At 37.0% G+C, this 23,231-nt stretch overlaps 1 protein-coding gene across 1 annotated transcript in view; it reads right to left on the minus strand.

Moving 5' to 3' along the window:
- The window catches only part of BAZ2B (bromodomain adjacent to zinc finger domain 2B), an 842,173-nt gene that overhangs the window by 633,127 nt on the left and 185,815 nt on the right, over positions 1-23,231 (minus strand). Inside the window, exon 2 of the mRNA XM_053698336.1 lies at positions 2,930-2,971. The gene's annotated coding sequence lies outside the window, so the exon portion shown is untranslated. The remainder of the gene's footprint in view (positions 1-2,929; positions 2,972-23,231) is intronic.

Here is a 23,231-nt window from a genome sequence, read left to right on the forward strand (position 1 = left end):
TATATATATAATTTATTTATTTATTAGGGATGCACGATTAATCGCATATGCGACTTAAAACCGTGATTAATCGCCGTGATTTAAAAAAAATCCTCAGATGTGGCTGCACTGCATTGATTTGTATGTGATTTCTTGCAAACCAGCTCCATCTAGTGGTTGCTTTTAGCACACATTTGTAAAATGGCCATTTTACTTTCACTTTCTGTTTGTGATCTCAGTAGCAGCCGATCAATCTATAGAAGTCTAAAAGCAGAGCCAATGCAGGAGATGTGAAGAGGAGGGAAAGCCACTTACTTATATTTTCCCCAAGGGACGTCTGCAGTCTGAAACTTAGGGTATGTAATCCTTATGGAACCTCCCACATAATCTCCTGCTCTCTGAGAAACGGCTCAAATAAATATCAGATGCCGTTAACCCCACGGCTGCCAAAAAGGCTAAGACTGCAGTCCCCTCTGCTAGCTAACTGCTGGGTTAACTGCATCTACAATATATTTGATATCAGCAAGGAACAGCATTTCTGAAAGAAGCAGCCCCCCACCCCTACTGCTAAACGCCTGTATTGGATTCCTGCACAGCAGCAGGGCTCATTATCAGTCAAGATAAAATGTTTAAAAAAAAGAAATAAATATATATATATATATATATATATATATATACACACATACATAAACATATACACACACAGGTAGCCCTCAGTTTACAGCAGGGTTAGGTTCCAGGAGGAATGGTTGTAATTGTAAATCAAAACCGTTGTAAATTAAAACCCAGTTTATAATGTTAGTCAATAAGAAGTGAGGGAGTTAGGTTCCAGGCCCCTCTCAAAATTGTCATAAGTAACACCTAATACATTATTTTTAAAGCTTTGAAATTAAGACTTTAAATGCTAAACAGCATTATAAACCTAATAATATAAATTGTATCATCATCAAACTAAGTTTAATGAACAAATACATTTGCTAACAGCACATAATTAAATAATCACACAACAGATTGTATCATCATCAAACTAAGTTTAATGAACAAAAACGTTTTTTTACTTGCATTTTTCAGCAATGAGTTCTCTGCATTGTTAGCATATTAGATAATATTGGGTCTGCACCTATTCTATGCATTTCAATTTGCAGTGATTAATAAGCAGTTAGGCACCCTCACCTCAAGCAGCTGGACAGGAAGATAATAGGGAAGTGGCTGCTAAATTTTGTTGCTTGATAGTTAATGTCTGCTCTGTGTACACAGATCAATTTCAGGCTGTTAAGTAGCATAACTTTGCTGCAAAACAAGCGGACAGCTCCACCTACTGGCTATTTTAATTAGTGCACTGCTTTCCAAAGCTTTTCAATAGCAGTCACATGACTGGGGGAAAAAAGGTTGTTTTTCTGAAATGGCGCAAATTGAACCGGCGTAAACCAAGGGCCACCTGTGTGTGTGTGTGTGTATATATATATATATATATATATATATATATATATATACAGAGAATGTTTATTTTTTATTTTTATTTTTTAACTACCAGCTCTCAATAATAAAAGAAAAAAATTGGGTTTCATATCCTTTTAAAGTAGGAATTACTAAATGTATTTTGAGTAATCCTGTGTTTTGTGTTTCTAATTTTTAAATGACCATGTTTGTCTGCAAATGGAGACAGGTATTTCACAGAATCCTGGTTTCACTCTGAAGTTGCTAACTACTATAGTGCTCATATTAAGAGCACATTGTGTGGCTTGTGTCATTCTAGAATTATTAAACTACTGCCATTAAAAGGAACACAACATTGTCTTTTGTTGTTTTATTTTTTGTAACACGTCCCTTTACTGAGGAAAACAAATATTTAGGCTTGTGGAGATGTCACTGTCGATCAATATAGCTGTGAGAATTTTGCAAATAAGCCAGTAATCTATAAATCCTTAAAGGGGATGAAACCCATTTTTTTCTATCATGATTTAGGTAAAACATACAAATTTCAAACAACTTTCCAGTTTACTTCTATTATCAAATTTGCTTCATTGTCTTGGTATCATTTGTTGAGGAGCAGCAATGCACTGCTGGTTTCTAACTGAACACGAGTGAGCCATTGACAATCGATTATATATATATATATATATATATATACATATATATATATATATATATATATATATATATACATACATACATACACACACACACACATACATATACATATATATATATATACACACACACATATATATATATATACATATATACACATTATATATATATATATATATATATATATATATATATATATATATACACACACACATTTTATATATATATATATATATATGCAGCCACCAATCAGCAGCTAGAACCTAGGTTCTTTGCTGTTCCTGAGCTTTCCTAGAAAAACCTTTCAGCAAAGGATAACAAGAGAAGAAAGCAAATTAATAGAAGTTATTAGGAAAGTTGTTCAAAATTGTATGCTCTGTCTAAATCATGAATGTCTAATTATGGCCTTACTGTCACTTTAAGGATCATTTGTAAGCAGGCAGCACTTACTGTTCTCTTCAAAACCAAAATATCTTTTGACTTAATTTTTTTATGGCAAAATATTTTTAAATTTTTTAAATAGGGCTCTATCGTATGCACAATTTAGGGGTTACTCTCCTTTAACCATTTGGTATCCAGTTGTGATTAGCCATCTATTCCTTGTACTACGGCTTATTTCAAATCTTCAACAAATTAATTTTTTAAATAAATATGTTTCCACCCCTTCAATTTCCTATTTCTATTCTATCCCTAGTTTCTGTCTCTTACATCTGTATATGACAAATAATTCATAGAGCGCAAGTGAAAAAACTTCTGATAACAATACACTTATACAAAAACCTCTTAATGTATTATTAAGCATGTCAGGTGATATTTTCAAATAATAAAAAAAAAAAATCATACATCACACAGGACTTACTGTAAAGAATGTATTCCTTCTATGACATCACTGTTTTCAAAGCTGCAATAAAATAATAAAAAAATAATAATATGTATTAGTTATGTCATCTGGTTTCACAGTATGTTTTCATCTCAGTCATTTAGCACCCAGTATTTTATAGTTGTTATTCATTAGGATTTTAATATGAAAATAATTCTAGAATGATTAAATCCAGTTAAGCAGGTAAAGCGTTAAGCAATAACATTAATAATAATTTAAGAAACAAAAGCAAAAATCTGGCAGCCAGAGAGTTAAAGAATACAACTGTCCACATTTAGATTTTTAATATGCAAAACAATATATTTCGGTACACCATTAAGTTGTCAGCCAAATCCACTGTAAAAAAAAATACCATAAATAATCACAGCACATCTGCTATGTATTAATAAACCTTAAAATACAGAGAATAGAGCTACAACTTTGGCAATGATCTGATTTGCTTCTAAGGCTGATTACCATAACATACAATAATGAATGGAAACAGGAAATGTTTGATTTTTACATATAGAAGGTAGCCAATACCTACAGTGCCTACACAACTGATAATCTGAAGCACATACAACTGAGGTTCTACATAAACACATAAAAATTATCAAAAAGGAATTTTCTTCATATATATTGTATCTCATTAATGTAAAAATATATCAAGAATATTTTAGGATGTTTTTCTAACTGGTAACTGTATATACTCTATTGTAAGGTGACATATGATAAAGTATTTGAGAGCAAAAAACACTCAGAGGTACAATTAAGTGATACATGAAATATTAAATATGTTGTATCCCCCAAAAGGGTTAGTTCAAAGGGTGATTCTAGTTTAAATGTTAAACAGTTTCATTAAAACATTTTGTTTTTAAACATATCTCTATTTTCAGTATGTGTTTGGATTTCAAATATATATACTGTATATATATCACTGTCTACATTATGCAATCGACTGATTGGAAGATATGTAAAATATCGACAAAAAATGCACCACTTTTCATTATACTGCATTTAACCCATTTTCGTGTGCTATTAACTGACCAGGCCTTAGTGTTTATTATCTGTCAAACTGAATGTTGCAGCGACCTAAATTAGCCTTTACTGAGCAACGGCCAAGTCTCTGCTCTGCAATGGGAAATCAAAATGTAATGTCCATGCGCTGTAGCTCAAACTTTTGGCAGTTGCTATGGAAGATCTGCTCATTTTTATTTTAAATCATTTCAGTAGAAATATGATTTTGATGGGGCTATACACCAGGTACAAAAAAAAAGGGACAGTAATGTAGCTAATGAAGAAAATGATTCTTTAAAGGGACACTGAACCCAAATCTTTTCTTTCATGATTCAGATAGAGCATGCAATTTTAAGCACTTTCTAATTTACTCTATATCAATTTTTCTTCGTTCTCCTGATATCTTTATTTGAAAAAGAAGGCATCTAAGCTTTTTTGGGGGTTCAGAACTCTGGACAGCACTTTTTTATTGGTGGATGAATTTATCCACCAATCAGCAAGAACAACCCAGGTTGTTCACCAAAAATGGGCCGGCATCTAAACTTACATTCTTGCATTTCAAATAAAGATACCCATAGAACAAAGAAAATTTGATAATAGGAGTAAATTAGAAAGTTGCTTAAAATTGCATGCTCTATCTGAATCATGAAAGAAAAAAATTGGGTTCAGTGTCCCTTTAACACCATTTGAAACAGAGCTTTGGGACTTGGTCAACCTTCAAGTTTGTCAAAAAAAATTGCAAATTTTCCCTAGTTAAACAATGTATATCAGGGACTGTTACAAAAATATCCTGAAATATTTCTCGATAGTTCCTCTGCAGTGTACGTGATCATATTTAGAGTTGCTTTGTTGTGACATCCAGACAAGTTTTGGATTTGGTGTGAGCAATAGCTATTGCTACTAGTGGTCTTAAAGGGACCCAAAAACTTTCTTTCATGATACAGATACAACATAAAATTTTAAACAACTTTCCATATTACTTCTATTATCAAATTTGCTTAATTTTCTTGGTATCCTTTGTTAATGGAGCAGCAATGCTCTACTGGAAGCTAGCTGAATACTTTGGTTCAGCCAACGATAAGAGGTATATATATATGTGCAGCCACCAATCAGCAGCTAGCTCCAGCAGTGCATTGCTGATAATATGTACATGTGCTTTACAACAAAAGTTAACAAGAGACCAAAGCAAATTAGATAATAGAAGTAAATTGGAAGATTGTTTAAAATGGCATGCTCTATCTGAATTAATAAACTTTATTTTTGACTTTACTGTCCCTTTAAGCAAAACAATTTAACAGGCATTTGGAGAATTAACATTTTTCAATTAATAACTAATGAATCTAGTAGACCGGGGAGGGGTCCTTTGCTTTAGTTTTACTTCTGGCAGATAGAATAGCAGATAGTTCATAACCTGCAATCTTAACTAAATCCGGCCCTTTACCACTAGACATTTTGAAAATATATTAATACTGTGCGTTTAAGGGGACACTGAACCCACATTATTTCTTTTGTGATTCAGATAGAGCATGCAATTTTAAGCAACTTTCTAATTTACTCCTATTATCAATTTTTCTTCATTCTCTTACTATCTTTATTTGAAAAAGAAGGCAGCTAAGCTTATTTTTGGTTCAGTGCTCTGGACAGCACTTTTTAATTGGTGGATGAATTTATCCACCAATCAGCAAGAACAACCCAGGTTGTTCACCAAAAATGGGCCAGCATCTAAACTTACATTAAAATAAAGATACCAAGAGAATGAAGAAAATGTGATAAAAGTAAATTAGAAAGTTGCTTAAAATGTTATGCTCTATCAGAATCACGAAAGAAAAAATTTGGGTTCAGTGTCCCTTTAATAGCCAGAGATTTGTGTGGCCCTATGGGCTTATAAAATATTGATCCATAGCTCCCATTTGTTAAAAAGTTGTCCATCACCAGTCAAATGCAACCCCAGCAGTGCACAACCCTTTAAAGGACATTATACGATAAAATAGTTTTTCCCTTAAAGGGATAGTAAACACCAAAAATGTGATTGTTTAAAAAGATAATCTCTTTATTACCCATTCCCCAGTTTTCCATAGCCAACACTGTTATAGAAATATACTTTTCACCTCTGTGATTACCCGGTATCTAAGCTTCTGCAGACTGGCTCCTTATCTCAGATGTTTTGAACGACTTGCATTACAGGCAATTATTGCTGACACTTAAAGGGCCACTGTAAGTTAATATTTTCTATGCCTCTTATTAACTAACTATCCCAAATACTTTTTTTTCAATAGCATCACATTAAAATATCTGTACCGTTTCTTTGAAATCCTTTTTGCAAATGTTCTGCTTTTCCAAACCCACTCCGTTGGTATACTTTGCTGCCTGCAAATCCGTTTACAGTACCTAGGTTTCAAAATGTCGGTAAAAATTTGTTGTGCGCATGCGCAAGTTTTTGCGTCAGCGCAAACGTCACTTGCTGGAAGACTGCCTGTAACAGACTAGACACGCTGTGGGTAACGTCGACTTCAATAGTTCCTATTGCGGATGCGCATTAGATCCACATTGAAACGCATGCGTATTGGGAACGTATTGGTAGATAATGATATGCAAAAAAAAGGCAATGTTATTGGTTTCAGTATGTTGGACACGTAGTGCCGAAAATAGTGGGCGGGATTATGTGACGTCATCGGCGAATATAAATTATACCTTTTATAACATTATGAAGCTTTGTTTTTGAAAAAATAGAGGTCAGTAGGTTTTAATTAATGTTGATTAACTAAAATATGATAGTTGATTTACTTAAAAATAACAACAGAAAGTAATCCTTTAAATAACTTCACGTGCATGAGCACAAAGTTATCTATATGAAACACATGAACTAATGCCCTCTAGCTCTGAACTGTCAAATGCATTTAGATAAGAGGCAGTCTTCAAGGGTTTAGAAATTAGCATATGAGCCTAACTAGGTTTAGCTTTTAACTAAGAATAACAAGAGAACAATGCAAATTTGATGATAAAAGTAAATTGGAAAGTTGTTTATAATGACATGCCCTATCTAAATCATGAAAGTTTAATTTGGACTTTACTATCCCTTTAATGTGTTTCCAATTACTTTTTTTTACCAGCTGCAGAGTATAAAAATGTAAGAGATTTGCTTTTTTAAGGTTTATTTGTTTATATGAATTAGCTGATTTTGTGTTTTGAAGACACAACCTAATAAAAAGGGCTTGAGATTGTAGATATAATCAGAGTCTCATTACTTTATCACATTGTGTACATATATGTGCTTCTTTAACTTAAATCTATCTGTAAACCAATCATCAATATTTAGAGAGAACAATGAAAAATTAACATTTTATTACCTTATCTCTTCTATTACCCACTGGGAGTGTAATTTCTTCTACTGGCTTTGTTAACACAGCTTGGCCTTGAGGCCAAAAACTTTCAGGATGGGTGGGGATACCATAGGCTAAAACATAATTTATGTAAGAACTTGCCTGATAAATTAATTTCTTTCATATTGGCAAGAGTCCATGAGCTAGTGACATATGGGATATACAATCCTATCAGGAGGGGCAAAGTTTCCCAAACCTCAAAATGCCTATAAATACACCCTCACCACACCCACAATTCAGTTTAACGAATAGCCAAGTAGTGGGGTGATAGAAAAAGGAGTAAAAAAGCATACAAAAAAAGAGGAACTGGAAATACAATTGTGCTTTTATACAAAAAATCATAACCACCAGAAAAAGGGTGTGTCTCATGGACTCTTGCCAATATGAAAGAAATGAATTTATCAGGTAAGTTCTTACATAAATTATGTTTTCTTTCATGTAATTGGCAAGAGTCCATGAGCTAGTGACGTATGGGATAAAAATACCCAAGATGTGGAAGTCCACAGAAGAGTCACTAGAAAGGGAGGGATAAAATAAAAAAACAGCCATTTTCCGCTGAAAAAATTAAATCCACAAAGTTTTTCTCATAAATTTAAAGAAAAAAACTTAAAACATAAGCAGAAGAATCAAACTGAAACAGCTGCCTGAAGAACGTTTCTACCAAAAACTGCTTCAAAAGAAGCAAATACAACAAAATGGTAAAATTTAGTAAATGTATGCAAAGAAGACCAAGTTGCTGCTTTGCAAATCTGGTCAACTGAAGCCTCATTCTTAAAAGCTCAAGAAGTGGAGACTGATCTAGTAGAATGAGCCCCAAAATAAGCTTTATGAATGAAAAGTTTTAACCAAGATGCCAAAGAAATGGCAGAAGCTTTCTGACCTTTTCTAGAACCAGAGAATACAACAAATAGAATAGAAGTCTTCCTGAAATCTTTAATAGCTTCAACATAATATTTCAAAGCTCTAACAACATCCAAAGAATGTAAAGATCTTTCAAGAGTATTCTTGGGATTAGGACACAAGGAAGGAACAACAATTTCCCTACTAATGTTGTTAGAATTCCCACCCTTAGGAAGAAATTTAAACGAAGTCCGCAAAACAGCTTTATCCTGATGAAAAATCAGAAAAGGAGACTCACAAGAGAGAGCAGACAATTTGGAAACTCTTCTAGCTGAAGAGATAGCCAAAAGAAACAAACAGCACTTTCCAAGAAAGTAGTTTAATATCCAAAGAATGCATAGGCTCAAAATGAGGAGCCTGCAGTCTTTAAAACCAAATTAAGACTCCAAGGAGGAGAGATTGATTTAATAACAGGCTTGATATGAACCAAAGCCTGAACAAAACATTGAATATCAGAAAGCTTAGCAATCTTTCTATGAAATAAAACAGAAAGAGCAGAGATTTGTCCCTTCAAAGTACTTGCAGACAAACCTTTATCCAAACCATCCTGAAGAAACTGTAAAATTCTAGGAATTATAAAAGAATGCCAAGAGAATTTATGAGAAGAACACCATGAAATATAGGTCTTCCAAACTTGATAATAAATGTTCCTTGAAACAGACTTACGAGCCTGTAGCATAGTATTAATCACTGAGTCAGAGAAACCGCTATGACTAAGCACTAAGCGTTCAATTTCCATACCTTCAAATTTAACGATTTGAGATCCTGATGGAAAAATGGCCCTTGAGACAGAAGGTCTAGTCTTAAAGGAAGTGGCAAAGGCTTGCAACTGGACATTTGGACAAAAACATCATTTATGCTTACCTGATAAATTTATTTCTCTTGTGGTGTATCCAGTCCACGGATCATCCATTACTTGTGGGATATTCTCCTTCCCAACAGGAAGTTGCAAGAGGATCACCCACAGCAGAGCTGCTATATAGCTCCTCCCCTAACTGCCATATCCAGTCATTTGACCGAAACAAGCCGAGAAAGGAGAAACCATAGGGTGCAGTGGTGACTGTAGTTTAAATTAAAATTTAGACCTGCCTTAAAAAGACAGGGCGGGCCGTGGACTGGATACACCACAAGAGAAATAAATTTATCAGGTAAGCATAAATTATGTTTTCTCTTGTGAGGTGTATCCAGTACACGGATCATCCATTACTTGTGGGATACCAATACCAAAGCTAAAGTACATGGATGAAGGGAGGGACAAGGCAGGCTTAAATGGAAGGAACCACTGCCTGTAGAACCTTTCTCCCAAAAATAGCCTCCGAAGAAGCAAAAGTATCAAATTTGTAAAATTTTGAAAAGGTATGAAGCGAAGACCAAGTCGCCGCCTTGCAAATCTGTTCAACAGAAGCCTCATTTTTAAAGGCCCAGGTGGAAGCCACAGCTCTAGTAGAATGAGCTGTAATCCTTTCAGGGGGGCTGCTGTCCAGCAGTCTCATAGGCTAAGCGTATTACGCTCCGAAGCCAAAAAGAAAGAGAGGTTGCCGAAGCTTTTTGACCTCTCCTCTGTCCAGAGTAAACAACAAACAGTGTAGATGTTTGCCGAAAATCTTTAGTAGCTTGTAAGTAAAACTTTAAAGCATGGACCACGTCCAGATTATGTAAAAGGCGTTCCTTCTTTGAAGAAGGATTAGGACACAATGATGGAACAACAATCTCTTGATTGATATTCTTGTTAGAAACTACCTTAGGTAAAAACCCAGGTTTTGTACGCAGAACTACTTTATCTGAATGGAAAATCAGATAAGGAGAATCACATTGTAAGGCAGATAACTCAGAGACTCTTCGAGTCGAGGAAATAGCCATCAAAAACAGAACTTTCCAAGATAAAAGTTTGATATTAATGGAATGAAGGGGTTCAAACGGAACCCCTTGAAGAACTTTAAGAACCAAGTTTAAGCTCCATGGGGGAGCAACAGGTTTAAACACAGGCTTAATTCTAACCAAAGCCTGACAAAAAGTTTGAACGTCTGGAACTTCTGCCAGACGCTTGTGCAAAAGACAGAGCAGAAATCTGTCCCTTTAAAGAACTAGCTGATAATCCTTTTTCCAAACCTTCTTGGATAAAGGACAATATCCTAGGAATCCTAACCTTACTCCATGAGTAATTCTTGGATTCACACCAATAAAGGTATTTACGCCATATCTTATGGTAGATTTTCCTGGTGACAGGCTTTCGTGCCTGTATAAGGGTATCAATGACTGAAAGGACCTTGTAGTAGAAGGTCTTGTCTCAGAGGCAGGGTCCATGGTGGAAAGGATGACATGTCCACTAGGTCTGCATACCAGGTCCTGCGTGGCCACGCAGGCGCTATCAAGATCACCGATGCTCTCTCCTGTTTGATTTTGGCAATCAGTCGAGGGAGCAGAGGAAACAGAGGAAACACATAAGCCAGGTTGAAGAACCAGGCTGGTAGAGCATCTATCAGTGCCGCTTCTGGGTCCCTGGACCTGGATCCGTAACAAGGAAGCTTGGCGTTCTGGCGAGACGCCATGAGATCCAGTTCTGGTTTGCCCAAACGATGAACCAATTGAGCAAACACCTCTGGATGGAGTTCCCACTCCCCCGGATGAAAAGTCTGACGACTTAGAAAATCCGCCTCCCAGTTCTCTACACCTGGGATATGGATTGCTGATAGGTGGCAAGAGTGAGTCTCTGCCCAGCGAATTATCTTGGAGACTTCTAACATCGCTAGGGAACTCCTTGTTCCCCCTTGATGGTTGAAGTAAGCCACAGTCATGATGTTGTCTGACTGTTTCTCCTCCTCAGTCCACGATCCCTGAGCCTTCAGGGAATTCCAGACTGCACCCCAACCTAGAAGGCTGGCATCTGTTGTTACAATTGTCCAATCTGGCCTGCGAAAGGTCATAGCTTTGGACAGATGGACCCGAGATAGTTACCAGAGAAGAGAATCTCTGGTCTCTTGATCCAGATTTAGCAGAGGGGACAAATCTGTGCAATCCCCATTCCACTGACTGAGCATGCATAGTTGCAGCGGTCTGAGATGTAGTCGCGCAAATGGCACTATGTCCATCGCCGCTACCATCAAGCCGATTACTTCCATACACTGAGCCACCGAAGGGCGCGGAATAGAATGAAGAACACGGCAAGATTTTAGAAGCTTTGATAACCTGGATTCTGTCAGGTAAATCTTCATTTTTACAGAATCTATCAGAGTCCCTAGGAAGGAGACTCTTGTGAGTGGGGATAGAGAACTCTTTTCCTCGTTCACCTTCCACCCATGTGACCTGAGAAATGCCAGAACTATGTCCGTATGTGACTTGGCAATCTGAAAGCTTGACGCCTGTATCAGGATGTCGTCCAGATAAGGGGCCATTGATATACCGTCGCGGTCTTAGGACCGCCAGAAAGCGATCCCAGACCTTTGTAAAGATTCTTGGAGCTGTAGCTAACCCGAAGGGAAGAGCCACAAATTGGTAATGCCTGTCCAGAAAGGCAAACCTTAGGAACCGATGATGATCTTTGTGAATCGGTATGTGAAGGTAAGCATCCTTCAAATCCACTGTGGTCATGTACTGACCCTCCTGGATCATAGGTAGGATGGTCCGAATAGTTTCCATTTTGAACGATGGAACTCTGAGGAATTTGTTTAAGATCTTTAGATCCAAAATGGGTCTGAAGGTTCCCATCTTTTTGGGAACCACAAACAGATTTGAATAAAAACCCTGTCCCTGTTCCGACTGTGGAACTGGACAGATCACTCCCATAACTAGGAGGTCTTGCACACAGCGTAAGAATGCCTCTTTCTTTATCTGGTTTACAGATAATCTCGAAAGGTGAAATCTCCCTTGAGGAGGGGAAGCTTTGAAGTCCAGAAGATATCCCTGAGATATGATCTCCAACGCCCAGGGATCCTGAACATCTCTTGCCCACGCCTGGGCGAAGAGAGAAAATCTGCCCCCTACTAGATCCGTTACCGGATAGGGGGCCGTTCCTTCATGCTGTCTTAGAGGAAGCAGCAGGCTTTCTGGCCTGCTTGCCTTTGTTCCAGGACTGGTTAGGTTTCCAGCCCGGCTTGGATTGAGCAAAAGTTCCCTCTTGTCTTGTAGCAGAGGAAGTTGATGCTGCACCTGCCTTGAAGTTTCGAAAGGCACGAAAATTAGACTGTTTGGCCTTTGATTTGGCCCTGTCTTGAGGAAGGGTATGACCCTTACCTCCAGTAATGTCAGCAATAATTTCCTTCAAACCAGGCCCGAATAGGGTCTGCCCCTTGAAGGGAATGTTAAGTAATTTAGACTTTGAAGTCACGTCAGCTGACCAAGATTTAAGCCATAGCGCCCTACGCGCCTGGATGGCGAATCCAGAATTCTTAGCCGTTAGTTTAGTCAAATGAACAATGGCGTCAGAAACAAAATAATTAGCTAGCTTAATTGTTCTAAGCTTGTCAAGTATTTCAGTCAATGGAGTAGCTGTCTGAAAGGCCTCTTCCAGAGACTCAAACCAGAACGCCGCAGCAGCAGTGACAGGCGCAATGCATGCAAGGGGCTGCAGGATAAAACCTTGTTGAATAAACATTTTCTTAAGGTAACCTTCTAATTTTTTATCCATTGGATCTGAAAAAGCACAACTGTCCTCGACAGGGATAGTGGTACGCTTTGCTAAAGTAGAAACTGCTCCCTCCACCTTAGGGACCGTCTGCCATAAGTCCCGTGTGGTGGCGTCTATTGGAAACATTTTTCTAAAAATAGGAGGGGGGGGGAAAACGGCACACCGGGTCTATCCCACTCCTTATTAATGATTTCTGTAAACCTTTTAGGTATTGGAAAAACATCAGTACACACCGGCACTGCATAGTATTTATCCAGTCTACACAATTTCTCTGGTACTGCAATTGTGTCACAGTCATTTAGAGCAGCTAACACGTCCCCAAGCAATACACTGAGGTTCTCAAGCTTAAATTTAAAAGTAGAAATATCTGAATCAGGTTTCCCCGAATCAGAAATGTCACCCACAGACTGAAGCTCTCCTTCCTCAGCTTCTGCATATTGTGACGCAGTATCAGACATGGGCCTTAAGTCATCTGCGCACTCTGTACTACGTCTAACCCCAGAGCTATCGCGCTTTCCTCTGAATTCCGGCAGTCTGGCTAATACCGCTGACAGGGTATTATCCATGATTGCCGCCATGTCCTGCAAAGTAATCGCTATGGGCGTCTTTGATGTACTTGGCGCCATTTTAGCACGTGGGGAGAGTTAGTCGGCATAACTTTCCCCTCGCCAGAATCCTCTGGTGATACATTTTTTAAAGATAAAAGCTGATCTTTATTGTTTTAAAGGGAAATCAATACATTTAGTACACATTCTCATATGGGGTTCCACCATGGCTTTTAAACATAATGAACAAGGAGTTTCCTCTATGTCAGACATGTTTATACAGACTAGCAATGAGACTAGCAAGCTTGGAAAACACTTTACATCAAGTTAAACAAGCAATATAAAAAACGTTACTGTGCCTTTAAGAGAAACAAATTTTGCTAAAATTTGAAATAACAGTGAAAAAAGGCAGTTAAACTAACAAAATTTTTACAGTGTATGTAACAAGTTAGCAGAGCACCCACTTGCACATGGATGATTAACCCCTTAATACAAAAAACGGATTAACAACAGTCACAACAACTGCCACAGCTCCACTGTGGCTTTACCTTCCTCAATATATGACTTTTGCAGCCTTTTGAGCCCTTCAGAGATGTCCTAAAGCATGCAGGGGACTGCTGAGGGAAGCTGAATGTCTCTGTCTGTAATCTAAAATAGGCCCCTCCCACTCATATTACAACAGTGGAAAGCCTCAGGAAACTGTTTCTAGGCAAAAATCAAGCCAGCCATGTGGAAAAAACTAGGCCCCAATAAGTTTTATCAACAAAGCATATATAAAAACGATTAAACATGCCAGCAAACGTTTTATATTGCACATTAATCAGAGTATATACCTCTGATAGCAAGCCTGATACTAGTCGCTATTAAATCACTGTATTTAGGCTTAACTTACATTAATCCGGTATCAGCAGCTTTTTTCTAGCAAATTCCATCCCTAGAAAAACTTAAACTGCACATACCTTATTGCAGGATAACCTGCACGCCATTCTCCCTCTGAAGTTACCTCACTCCTCAGACATATGTGAGAACAGCAGTGGATCTTAGTTACTTCTGCTAAGATCATAGAAAAACGCAGGCAGATTCTTCTTCTAAATGCTGCCTGAGATAAAATAGTACAACTCTGGTACCATTTAAAAACAATAAACTTTTGATTGAAGCAAAAACTAACTATATTATACCACTTTCCTCTTACTACCTCCAGCTATGTTGAGAGCTTGCAAGAGAATGACTGGATATGGCAGTTAGGGGAGGAGCTATATAGCAGCTCTGCTGTGGGTGATCCTCTTGCAACTTCCTATTGGGAAGGAGAATATCCCACAAGTAATGGATGATCCGTGGACTGGATACACCTTACAAGAGAAATCCGCATACCAAAACCTGTGAGGCCACGCTGGTGCTATCAGAAACACATAAAAATTGTTCCATAATGATCTTGTAGATCACTCTTGGAAGAAGAACTAGAGGCGGGAAGATATAAGCAGGTTGGTAAAAACCAAGGAACTGCTAAAGCATCCACCATCACCTGAGTATCCATGGACCTGGATAGGTACCTGGGAAGTTTCCTGTTTAGATGAAAAGCCATCAGATCTATTTCTGGAAGACCCCACATCTGTACAATCTGACAAAATACATCTGGATGGAGAGACCACTCACCCAGATGTAAGGTCTGACGGCTGAGATAATCCACTTCCCAATTGTCTACACCTGGGATATGCACCGCATAAATTAGACAAGAGCTGGATTCCGCCCAAGAAAGTATCTAAGATACTTCTTTCATAACTAGGGGACTGCGAGTCCCATCCTGATGATTGACATATGCCACAGTTGTAATATTGTCTGTCTGAAAACAAATGAATGGCTCTCTCTTTAACAGAGGCTAAACCTGAAGAGCCCTGAAAATAGCACGTTCTAAAATATTGATTGGTAACCTCGCCTCTTGAGGTTTCCAAACCCCTTGTGTGCTTTCAGAGATCCCCAGACAGCTCCCCAACCTGAGACTTGCATCTGTTGTGATCACAGTCCAGGTAGGACAAACAAAAGAAGCCCCTTGAACTATACGATGATGGTCTAACCACCAAGTCAGAGAGAGCTGAATGTTGGGATTTAAGTATATCAATTGTGATATCCGAGTATAATCCCTGCACCATTGATTCAGCATACAAAGCTGTAGAGGTCTCATATGAAAATGAGCAAAGGGGATCTCGTTAGATGCTGCAGTCATGAGACCTAAAACTTCCATGCAAATAGCCAATGAAGGGAATGATTGAGACTGAAGGTTTCGACAAGCTGAAACCAATTTCATATGTCTCTTGTCTGTTAAAGACAGAGTCATGGACACTGAATTTATCTGGAAACCTAAAAAGGTAACCCTTGTCTGAGGAATCAAGAAAAACTCTTTGGTAAATTGATCCTCCAACCATGTCTTTGAAGAAACAACACTAGTTAATTTGTGTGAGATTCGGCTAAATGTAAAGACTGAGCTAGTACCAAGATATCGTCCAAATAAGGAAACACCGCAATACCCTGCTCTCTGATTACAGATAGAAGGGCACCGAGAACCTTCGAAAAGATCCTTGGAGCTGTTGCTAGGCCAAATGGAAGAACGACAAATTGGGTAATGCTCGTCTAGAAAAGAGAATCTCAGAAACCGATAGTGGTCTGGATGAATCAGAATGTGAAGATATGCATCCTGTAAGTCTATCAGACATATAATGACCTTGCTGAACAAAAGGCAAAATAGTCCTCATAGTCACCATCTTGGGACAATGAATAGATTTGAATAAAACCCCAGACCCTGTTCCTGAAACGGAAATATTACCCCTGAAAGCTCTAGATCTGAAACACACTTCAGAAAAGCCTGAGCCTTCACCGGATTTGCTGGAACATGAGAGAGAAAGAATCTTCTCACAGGTGGTCTTACTCTGAATCCTATTCCATACCCTTGAGAGACAATACTCTGAATCCACCGATTATGAACAGAATCTGCCCAAATGTTTTGGAATAATTTCAATCTGCCCCCCCACCAGCTGAACTGGATCAAGAGCCACACCTTGATGCAGACTTGGGGGCTGGCTTTAGTTTCTTAAAAGGCTTGGATTTATTCCAACTTGAAGAAGGTTTCCAATTGGAACCAGAGTCTTTAGGGGAAGAATTGGTCTTCTGTTCCTTATTCTGTTGAAAAGAACGAAAACGATTAGAAGCTTTAGATTTACCCTTAGATCTTTTATCTTGAGGCAAAACAACTCCCTTCCCCCCAGTGTTAGTTGAAATAATTGAATCCAACTGAGAACCAACTAAATTGTTACCTTGGAAAGAAAGAGATAGTAATTTATACTTAGATACCATGTCATCATTCCAAGATTTGAGCCATAAAGCTCTTCTAGCTAAAATTGCTAAAGACATAGATTTAATATCAATTTTGATGATATCAAGAATAACATCACAGATAAAATGATTAGCATGTTGAAGCAAACAAACAATGCTAGACAAATCAGGATCTGTTTCCTGTTGCGCTAAGCTATCCAACCAAAAAGTTGATGTAGCCGCAACATCAGCCATAGAAATGGCAGGCCTGAGAATATAGCCAGAAATAGCATCATGAACTGGAAAAACCTCAGGAGTAACCACAGGGGGTTTATAAACAGAATTTAAACGTTTACTAGGTTTGATATCAAGAGGACTAGACTCCTCAATATCCAAAGTAACCAACACTTATTTTCACAAGGAACGAATATACTCTATCTTGAAAATATAAGTAGCTTTGTCAGTGTCAATGTTTGAGGTAGGATCTTCTCAATCAGAGATCCTCATCATAGGAGGATATTTCAGTATGTTGTCGGTCATTGGAAATTTAATCAATTTTATGAGAAGTTTTAAAATACCTTTTACATTTATTAGAAGACGCAATAGCAGAGAAAGCCTTCTGTATCGCATCAGCAATATAATTTTTCATATCAACAGGGATATCATGTACATTAGATGCTGAAGGAACAACAGAAACTGTACTAGTACTGATGGAAACGTTTTCTGCATGCAAAAGCTTATCATGACAACTGTTACATACTACAGCTGGAGATATAATCTCAGCTAACTTACAACAGATACACTTAGCTTTGGTAGAACTGTGATCAGGCAGCAGGGTTCCAACAGTTGCTTCTAAAACAGGATCAGATTGAGACATCTTGCAAAATGTAAAAGAAAAAACAACATTAAGGCAAAATTTACAATTTCCTTATATGTCAGTTTCAGGAATGGGAAAAAATGCAAACAGCATAGCCCTCTGAGCATATAGTAGGCAAGAGTCATATAAGAAGTGGGGTGAGAAATAAACTAAATGTTTTGGCGCCAAGTATGACGCACAACGCAAAAGGAAGGTGAACATTTTTTTGGTACCAACAACATCCGAAAATGACGCAACTCGCGTCATAATACACGCAACCTCGTGCAAGGTAAACCTGGTGTCAACTAAGACGCCGGAAATGACGAACTTGCGTCATCAAAGACGTACCTTAGCGTCAAAAAATTCTCGCGCCAAGAATGACACAATAAATAACAGCATTTTGCGATCTCGTGAGCCTAATTTTGCCCACGAAATTTAAAGAAAAACAGTCAATTTGAAGGAAAAAGAAAGGACTATACCCCAGGTAAGAAAAATAACTTCCTAAAACATGCTTCCCAAACTGAAACTGACAGTCTGCAAAAGTAAATATACATAGCCCTGACTCATGGCAAATATAAGTACAATACATATATTTAAAACTTTATATTAATACATAAAGCGCCAACCCATAGCTGAGAGTGTCTTAAATAATGAAAACATACTTACTGAAAGACACCCATCCACATACAGCAGATAGCCAAACCAGTACTGAAAAAGGATCAGCAGAGGTAATGGTATATAAGAGTATATCGTCGATCTGAAAAGGGAGGTAGGAGATGAATCCCTACTACCGATAACAGAGAACCTTTAAAAAGATTTCCCGCAAGGAAAACCATAAAATCAATAGGCAATACTCCCTTCACATCTCTCTGACAAACAGTGTACTCTGAGAGGAATTGTGCTTCAAAATGCTGAGAAGCGCTTATCAAAGAAAAATAATCAAGCACAAACTTACTTCACCACCTCCATAGGGAGGCAAAGTTTGTAAAAACTGAATTGTGGGTGTGGTGAGGGTTGTATTTATAGGCATTTTGAGGTTTGGGAAACATAGCCCCTCCTGGTAGGATTGTATATCCCATACATCACTAGCTTATGGACTCTTGCTAACTACATGAAAGAAAAACTATTTCAAATGCCAATATAAGGGTAATGGAAATATTTGTAAACAATTTAATACACTCCAGCAGGTAAAGTGGATCATTGGGAACAAATTAAAGGGGTGAAATTTTTTGAGTAAACTGTCCCTTTAATAAAGATAATAACACATTACAATCTAAAGGAGTAATAATTAAACATTTTTCAAATTTACATTTTTTTTATTAAAACTGTATTACCTTTCACTTCTGATACAGCTTTCTCAAGTCAATAGTGTCTGTGCAAAATTCTTATCAACCACATAGAAGGCTAGATTACTAGTGGCACAGTTGTACGTGAGTGATAAGGGGAATATTGCGGGTGTTTGCGCACTGAAACACTGAATATTCAAAAGAAAAAGGGTAGAACTCTCCAGCACTGTATGATTTCTCATTTCTGTATGTGACAAGCCCAGAACAATATTGCACTTCATGATATGAGAGTTTTGTTACACTTGTACTTTGTGCTTTTTATTTTATATCACTTTACATTTCAGATTGGGTCCTTTCAGTATTATAACATTTAAGCTTACCGCTTTTTCATTTATATTTTTATACATTTAGATTTAGCTCTAGCAGTGATTTTATAAATTCTGAATTTTGAAAGTTGCTGTTACTTTAACAAATCAGGATTATACTTTGTATATTTCTGTGTAGCTTTTACAAATTACATTGCACCTTGTATGTGCTGCATTACATGTTAAAACTCAGTTTCAGAAAGTGAGAGGGACAGCCTGGGTTGAACAGGGTCTGAAGCACTCTCACCAGTCTTGTGAAATTTTGTAAGCAGTTTACACAAGCTGGTCTCACCTATTTATCTTGCCAGTTGTATGCAGATGAAGTTTGCTCAAAGTTCACAATACACCTATTTTAACTAAAAAAAATTAGTATATACTAAAATATAGACAAAATCAAGTTAAATTGATTAGTTACATTTCTGTTTTGCCTTAAAAGTCACATGAAACATTCAGGTGTGATCCCATACTTTCTACCTCTCCCCATTTGAAGTAGAAAGGTGAAGTTAGTGATGAGCCTGCTTCTATCTCGGGACTTGCTCTCTATCTATAGAAAGTCTGATACACATTTCTAACAATTGTCTGTGTATGTATCGTATTTTGACACAGAGGAAGCAACTAAAAGGCGGCACCTTAAAATAATGAAAACGTGCAAATACTATAAGTTTAGGTGTTTTATGTCATTTTATGTTAAAGGTAACTAATGAGAGGGACATCTGCAATCTAAATATGAACTAACACTGAAGAATTAATTCTGACTGCACATTCTTAATGGCAATCTACTCTATTAACTAAACTACAAAAATTAAAAGAGATAGATTATATCATGATAGTAAAAATGCACTTAAAGGGACAGTCTACACCAGAATTTTTATTGTTTTAAAAGATAGATAATCCCTTTATTACCCATTCCCCAGTTTTGCATAGTCAACACAGTTATATTAATATACCTTTAACCTCTGTGATTATCTTGTATCTAAGCCTCTGCAAACTGCCCTTTTATTTCAGTTCTTTTGACAGACTTGCAGTTTAGCCAATCAGTGCCTGCTCCCAGATAACTTCACGTGCACGAGCACAGTGTTATCTATATGAAACACATGAACTAACACCCTCTAGTGGTGAAAAACTATTAAAATGCATTCTGAAAAGAGGTGGCCTTCAAGGTCTAAGAAATTAGCATATGAACCTCGAAGGTTTAGCTTTCAACTAAGAATACCAAGAGAACAAAGCAAAATTGGTTATAAAAGTAAATTGGAAAATTGATTAAAATGACATGCCCTATCTGAATCATGAAAGTTTATTTTGGCCTAGACTGTCCCTTTAAGCTGTAAATGGCCTTTAATTATATACTGTATACACACACACAAGTATATCTGCTTTCAAAACAGTATGAAGGCCTTCGTAATTGGTGTGTGACTTCTAAAATCCAATAATAACACAAGACAAAGCTCAATATAAATACAATTCACAAAACCTGGAAAAAGAATGCACTCAGAATGGACAGCGCACAACCACACAAAGAAGAGATGAGACTGCAAAATTCCCATTCTTAATTGTGGGTATCCAAACAGACTATTTTCTGTAAATTAAAGGGACATACTAGAGTTACAAAAATTAAATGCTCTGTTTTGCAAGAGCATTAATTTAAAAATAATAATAATTCTTATGCTATGTGTCTAACCCCTGGAAAGAGGTTAACTACAGAATGATACTCTCCTGTGCCACTCCAGAGGAGGATACAAATGGTGAGCCAAACAGGCATCCATGTGTATACTCCAATCACTGGCTGTACCCTGGAGCAGAATAGGTGTGTTCCAGGAGTGCAGTTTCAAGTGTTTGTTTTTTATTAGAAAGAAATTATTATTTCTAAGAAAAATTTCTATCAAGACTCAATACTTCTGGATACGAGAAAAGGAAATATTTTAATAAAGACATGAAACTGGAAAAAGGAATTAGATCTAATGTGTTAGATCATTTTATTATAACACTATGGCTTCAGTATAACTATGTGTAACGCTTGGAAAGTGGTTAAACACACTCTTAAAGGGATATAAAACAGCCTGTTTCATTGTAATAAAAAAATCACTTAGCAGTGTGTTATACTTAATAGAAATCATTGCAATATTGCTTAGTCCTTATTTTAAATAGATTTGACCCTTTCCTTATTGCTTCATTTGTGCAGGGTCCATTGCGAACTGTCACAGTCCCACAAGGAAAGCAAATGAGTAGCTTTTCCATTGAAGAGGTTGGTAGGAGACACGTGCACTAGCTCTAGTCAGTTTCTTGTCCATGCTCAATAGAGGGCTTTTGCTGCAAAATATTGTGATAATAGAACTTACATTTTTATACCGGCATCTCCATTATCTCACTAAAGACATTGGCTAAACTGAGAATTTTTAAGTGCTCATTTCGCTGTTTTTAACTAAATCTGTTTCTTTTTACTTTTTTTTTTTAAACTTTGTATTTATTGTTATTTTACTAAAAGGAGAACTGTTTTATATCCCTTTAAAGTCAACTACAGAGCAGCAATGCACAACTGAGAGCTAGCTGGTGAGCAAATAGCAAGAGGCATCTATTTGTGTAACCACCAATCACCACCTAGATCCCAGTAGTGCACTGCTGATCCTGAGCTTCCTATGTATGCTTTTTAACAAAGGAAATCAAGAAAGAAAAAAAAAGATAATCAAAGTAAATTGAAAAGTCTTCTAAAATCACATGCTCTATCTAAATCATAAAAGTTGAATTTTGTATTTTATGTCCCTTTAAAAAAAAAAAAAGATGATTGTCAATATTTTATCAACTACAATTTCATTAAAAGGAACATTAAACTATTGGTTACTGGTTACTACTCACCATGATATTGTTTTCCTCTTGTGCTTGAATCTCTCTTCAAAGCTTTTATCTTATTTTAACCCTTAAACAAGTGCTGTTAAAGGGACAGTCTAGTCAAAATTAAACTTTCATTATTCAGATAGGACATGTAATTTTAATCAACTTTCCAATTTACTTTTATCATCAGATTTGCTTTTTTCTCTTAGGATTCTTAGTTGAAACTAAACCTAGGCATACTCATATGCTAATTTCTAAACCCTTGAGGGCTGCCTCTTATCACAGGCTTTTTAAACTCCTTTTCAACACAAAGAGACAGAAAGTACACGTGGGCCATATAGATAACACTGTGTTCAGGCACAGGGAGTTATTTAAGATTTAGCACAAAACAATGCTAAATTTAAGACAATAGATAATAAACAGTCACAGTCATGTGATCAGGGGGCTGGAAGAAGGTTCCTAGATACAAGGTAATCACAAAGGTAAAAAGTGTATTAATGTAACTGTGTTGGTTGTGCAAAACTGGGGAACGGGTAATAAAGGGATTATCTATCTTTTAAAACAATAACAATTTGATGGTAGACTGTCCCTTTAGGTGAAGTTTTGCATCTTCACATTGGGCTCTAACATCTTGTAATTCTATGAATTGGTGCACACTCTCAGATCAGTATTCTTATCTTCTTGACAAGCCATATCATGCACTTCAGTTTAGTGTGCACAATACAAAGCAGGAACTCTACATTGTTATCATGACTACATGTTTCTATATTATTCCTGATAGCTTTTTATATTTGTTAATTATCGATTTGTTTACAAAAAAAAAAAAAGTATAACCCTTTCTATTGCGCAAGCTAATCCAGTCTGCAAAGTACAGCTGCCAAAAAGCCCGTAACAACAATGATCTGTAAAGTGCATTGCTTCTGTCACAGGATGCACTAATACGTACATACCAAGATGGTGGCGCCCAATATAAAGATTAAGAAGCTTTACCAACTAGCTTCTGTAATGGGTTAAAATAAGAGAATGGCTTTAAAGACAGCTGCAGGAGGAAAAATCACACAGTGCGTAACTAACATTCTACTACAGTTGTACTCAACAGTTTATTGTCCCTTTAAGGGTGTGTCGACGGTTGATATCCACTGTATATCACAGTCTGGGGTACTTCTGTAAGCATTAGTGATATTAAATCTTAATTGTGGA

The sequence above is a fragment of the Bombina bombina genome, chromosome 1 (genome assembly GCF_027579735.1).
Source record: "Bombina bombina isolate aBomBom1 chromosome 1, aBomBom1.pri, whole genome shotgun sequence".
NCBI lineage: Eukaryota > Metazoa > Chordata > Amphibia > Anura > Bombinatoridae > Bombina > Bombina bombina.